At 32.2% G+C, this 6,000-nt stretch overlaps 1 long non-coding RNA gene across 1 annotated transcript in view; it reads right to left on the reverse strand.

Moving 5' to 3' along the window:
- LOC138856401 (uncharacterized) overlaps positions 1-5,170 on the reverse strand; it is a 62,412-nt gene extending 57,242 nt beyond the window's left edge. Inside the window, exon 1 of the long non-coding RNA XR_011395666.1 lies at positions 4,944-5,170. This is a non-coding gene — a long non-coding RNA (uncharacterized lncRNA). The remainder of the gene's footprint in view (positions 1-4,943) is intronic.
- Between the last annotated feature and the right edge of the window lie 830 nt (positions 5,171-6,000).

Raw genomic sequence — 6,000 nt, forward strand, 5'->3', positions numbered from 1 at the left:
AACCTCGATATGTCGAAAACCTCTCCAACTCGAAGAAATATTTCATCCCCTTCCCTACAAGCCGTAAAACCTCCGTTTCTCGAAATTTTAACCCTCTATTACTCGAAATACTAAGTGAGTCCCTAGAAGCTATTTCTGTATATTTTTACACTCCATAACTCGAATACCTACACTCAGACCTCTCTATCTCGAATATTGAATTAATTTTGACTATAGCTTGACTTGCAAGCTGGTGGAGGGAGAGAGCAGACTATAGTTTTTTCACTCCCCCCACTAGCTTGCAAACCTGATGATTTGATTGGCGCGCAGCTATTTGCGACTTTTCCAAGAAGCTGAGCATGCAAAGCTCAAATTTTCAATTTCTCTTTCGCTGCAACTACGACCACTACCTACAATCTTCCGTAAAACAGTTTTATAACGAGCTGATAAGCAATGAGTGTGAAACGTTAACTTAAAACTCTGAGTCTTGCTGAAAAACTGCAAGTACTCAAAGCAGTAAAAATTTGCCAAAAAAAGACGGATGTTGCAAACCAGTTTGATATACCTTTAAGTACACTTTCAACAATAATAAAAAATGAAAAAGATATATTGAAAAAAGTTGAGAGCGGCCAAAGTTTATCATGCAACAGACAGCGTATATCTGAGTTTCCTGGTTTAGAAGAATGTTTGTTAAAATGGTTTAAACAGTGTCGTGATGAAAATATAAGTATCAGTGGACCATTGCTACAAGAAAAGGCAGAAATTTATTCAAAGTCTTTAGGATTTTCTGATTTTAAAGCAAGCAATGGATGGCTGGAAAAGTTTAAGCGTAGGCATGACCTTGTTTTTAAGACTGCGGGAAAATTATCTGACGAAGAGATACTTGATTAACTATCTCCGAGCAACGACAACGAAGAAGATGATACAGAAGATCCAATCGATATACCATGCACTCCATTAGTTTCAATCAAAGAGGCTAGAATAGCATTAAATACTTTACGTGATTTTATTGAACAATCAAGCAAATCAGAAGAAAAAGAATTTTCCGCTCTTTGTATCCTAGACAATGCTATAGATAATGAACAACCTACTTTAAAGCAAAAACAAATTACTGATTTCTTCAAATAAGTTTGTGAATAAATATGTTGATGAGCAGTTATGTAACGTGAATTTGCATGTATATTTATTTGACTTTCTCCTTTCTGTTCGTCCCCTCCCTAACTCGAAACCTATTACCGCCTAACTCGACATCCTCTGTAACTCGAAAACTCTATAACTCGAATTATTTTTCCACTCCCTTCGAGTTCGAGTTATAGAGTTTCTACTGTATTACCAAAAGCAACAATAAATACGTGAAACCATAAACATCACAGACTTGGACTAAAATACCATGTATCATGTCAACACCGTGTTCACAAATTAATAAAACTGGTTCATTTCGGAAAGCTTTAACGTTCTTAGATTTACGTGTACAGTCTATCTTCTAGTAACCTGTATAATCACTATTACCAACAGCTACAATAAATGCATGAAACCATAAACTTCACATATTTGGACTATAGCAGCATTTTTGCGTCGAAACCTTCCTCAGAAATACATACATGTCAAGCATTTGGGAAAACCTGAACATTCTGAAATTTACGATAAAAGTCTATTTTCATGTAATCTGTATATTCAGTATTACCAAAAGCAACAATAAATGCATGAAACCATAAACTTCACAGATTTCGACTAAAATACCATTTTCGCGCTAAAACTTTCTTCACAAACACATACATGTAGAGCATTTGGGAAATCCTTAACATTCTTAGATTAACGTTCTAAGTCTATTTTCTTGTAACCTGTATATTCATAATTACCGAAAGCTACGTCAATTGCACCGTCACATCAACATCGCAGATTTGGACTTAAATACCATTTTTCGTGTTAATACCGTGTACACAAATAGATTCGTCTAGTCGATTTTCTTTTAACCTTTATATTCACTATTACGAAAAGCTACAATAAATGCATAAAACCATAAACCTCACAGATTTGGACTAAAACAACATTTTCGTGTTTAAACCTCTTTCACAAATACATACACGTAGAGCATTTGAGAAAACTTGAACATTCTGAAATTGACGATCAAAGTCTATTTTCATGTAATCTGTGTATTCAGTATTACCAAAAGCAATAATAAATGCATGAAGCCATAAACCTCACAAATTTGGCCTTAAACAACACTTTGCGATAAAACCTTCTTCACAAATATATACATGCAGACCATTTGGAAAAACCTGAACATTCTGAAATTTACGATCAAAGTCTATTTGCATGTAATCTGTGTATTCACTATTACCAAAAGCAACAATAAATGCATGAAACCATAAACCTCACAGATTTGGACTAAAACAACATTTTCGTGTTTAAACCTCTTTCACAAATACATACATGTAGAGCATTTCGGAAAACTTAATGACCTGTATATTCATAATTACATAAAGCTACATCAATTGCAAAATCACGCCAACATCGCAGATTTGGACTAAAATAGTTCAGTTGGGAAAGTTTCAACATTCTAAAATTAATATTCAGAGTCGATTTTTTTTTAAACTTTATATTCCCTATTGCCAAAAGCTACAATAATAACATTAAACCATAAACTTCACACATTTGGACCAAATTACCATTTTCTTGTTAAGACCGTGTATACAAGCTAGAACATTCTGAAATTTACGTTCAAAATCTATCTTCTAGTAACCTGTATAATCACTTTTACCAAAAGCTACAATAAATACATAAAACTATAAACTCCACAGATTTGGACTAAAACACTATTCTCATGTTAAAATTTTTTTCACAAATACACACATGTAGAGCACTTGGGAAAACTTAAACATTCTTATATTTACGTTCAAGGTCAATTTTCATGAACCCTGTAAATTCATAACTATCGAATTCTTAAATATATATTCAGAGTCTACTTTCTTTTAAACTTAAAGTTCCCATTTAACAAAAGCTACAATAAATACATGAAACTATAAACATCACAGATTTGGAATCGAATACCTCTTTCGTGTTAAAACCTTTTTAACAAATACATACATAGAGAGTATTTGGGAAAACTTGAACATTCTTAGACTTACATTGAAAGTCAGTTTTCATGTAACCTGTATATTCATAATTACCGAAAGCTACGTCAATTGCACCGCCACATCAACATCGCAGATTTGGACTTAAATACCATTTTTCGTGTTAATACCGTGTACACAAATAGATTCGTCTAGTCGATTTTCTTTTAACCTTTATATTCACTATTACGAAAAGCTACAATGAATGCATAAAACCATAAACTTTACAGATTTCGACTAAAACAACATTTTCGTGTTTAAACCTCTTTCACAAATACATACATGTAGAGCATTTGGGAAAACTTGAACATTCTGAAATTTACGATCAAAGTCTATTTTCATGTAATCTGTGTATTCAGTATTACCAAAAGCAACAATAAATGCATGAAGCCATAAACCTCACAGATTTGGACTAAAACAACATTTTCGTGTTTAAACCTCTTTCACAAATACATACATGTAGAGCATTTGGGAAAACTTGAGCATTCTTAGATTTACGTTCACAGTCTTTTCTCATGTGACCTGTATTTTCATAATTACAGAAAGCTACATCAATTGCAAAATCACGCCAACATCGCAGATTTGGACTAAAATAGCATTTTTCATGTCATTACCGTGTTCACAAATACATAAAACTAGTGCAATTGGCAAAGCTTCAACAGTCTAAGATTTATACTCAGAGTAGATTTTCCTTCAACTTTTATATTCACTATTACCTAAAGCTTTAATAAATACATGAAACCATAAACCTTACAGAGTTGGACTGAACTACCATTTTCTTGTTAAGACCGTGTTCATAGTTATCGATCTTTAATTTATATTCAGACTCGACTTTCTTTTAAACTTTATATTCTCTTTTAACAAAAGCTACAATAAATACGTGAAACTATAAACATCACAGATTTGGAATAAAATACCCCTTTCGTGTTAAAACCTTTTGCCCAAATACATGCATATAGAGCATTTGGAAAAACTAGAACATTCTTAGACTTACGTTCAAAGTATGTTTGCATGCAACCTGTATATTCATTTTCACCGAAAGCTACTTCAATTGTAAAATCACATCAGATTCGCAGATTTGGACTAATATACCATTTATCATGTCAACACCGTGTTCACAAATTAATAAAACTGGTGCATTTCAGAAAGCTTCAACGTTCTTAGATTTACGTTTAAAATCTATCCTCTAATAACCTGTATAATCACTATTACCAACAGCTACAATAAATACATAAAACTATAAACTTCACAGGTTTCGACTAAAAACCATTTTCGTGTTAAGACCGTATTCACAAATACATATATGTAGAGCACTTGGGAAAACTCAAACATTCTTATATTTACTTTCAAAGTAAATTTTCATGAACCCTGCTAGTTCATAGTTATCGACTTCTTTAATTTATATTCAGAGTCGACTTTCTGTTAAACTTAATATTCCCTTTTAACAAAAGCTACAATAAATACATGAAACTATAAACATCACAGATTTGGAATTCAATACCCCTTCGTGTTAAAACCTTTTGCACAAATATATGCATATAGAGCATTTGGGAAAACTAGAACATTATTAGACTTACGTTAATAGTTTATTTTCATGTAACCTGTATATTCATAGTCACCAAAAGCTAGAAAAATTGCCAAATCACATCCACGTCGCAGATTTTTATTTAAGTACCATTTTTTATGCCAATACCGTGTTCACAAAAACATACAATTAGTGCATTTGGGAAAGGTTCAACATTCTTAGATTTATATTCAGAGTTGACTGACTGTTAAGCTTTATATTCACTATTACCAAAAGCTACATTAAATGCATAAAACCATAAACTTCACAGATTTGGACTAAAATACCTTAAATCCTTCTTCACAAATACATACATATAGCGCATTTGGGAAAACTTGCACTTTCTGTAATTTGCCTTCACATTCTATGTACATGTAACATGTATATTCAGTTTTACCGAAAGCTACGTCAATTGCACAGTCACATCAACATCGGAGATTTGGACTAGAATACCACTTTTCATGTTAATGCCGTGTTCACAAATAGATACATCTAGTGCATTTGTGTAAACGTCAACATTCTTAGTATTACATTCAGAGTCGATTTTTTTTTAACCTTTATATTCACTATTACCAAAAGCTACATTAAATGGATAAAACCATAAACTTCGCAGATTTTGACTAAAATACCATTTTCTTGTTAAGACCGTGTTGATATGTAGAGCATTTGGGAAAATTAGAACATTCTGAAATTTACGTTCAAAGTCTTTTTTCATGTAATCTGTATATTCAGTATTACCAAAAGCAACAATAAATGCATGAAACCATAAACTTCACAGATTTTGACTAAAATACCATTTTCTTGTTAAGACCGTGTTGATATGTAGAGCATTTGGGAAAATTAGAACATTCTGAAATTTACGTTCAAAGTCTTTTTTCATGTAATCTGTATATTCAGTATTACCAAAAGCAGCTATAAATGCATGAAACAATAAACCTCACAGATTTGGCCTAAAACAACACTTTGCGATAAAACCTTCTTCACAAATACATACCTGTAGAGATTTTGGGAAAACCTGAACATTCTGAAATTTACGTTCAAAGTCTATTTTCAAGTAATCTGTTCATTCACTATTACCAAAAGCTACAGTAAATACATGAAACCATAAACTTCACAAGCTTGGACCAAAATACCATTTCCATGTTTAGACCTCTTTTACAAATACATACATGTAGACCATTTGGGAAGACTTGAAAATTTTTAGATTTACGTACAAAGTTTATTCTAATGTGACCTGTATATTCATAATTACAGAAAGCTACATCAATTGCAAAATCACACCAACATCGCAGATTTGGACCAAAATCCCATTTTTCATGTCATTGCCGTGTTCACAAATACATA

The sequence above is a fragment of the Bactrocera oleae genome, chromosome 3, assembly GCF_042242935.1.
Source record: "Bactrocera oleae isolate idBacOlea1 chromosome 3, idBacOlea1, whole genome shotgun sequence".
NCBI lineage: Eukaryota > Metazoa > Arthropoda > Insecta > Diptera > Tephritidae > Bactrocera > Bactrocera oleae.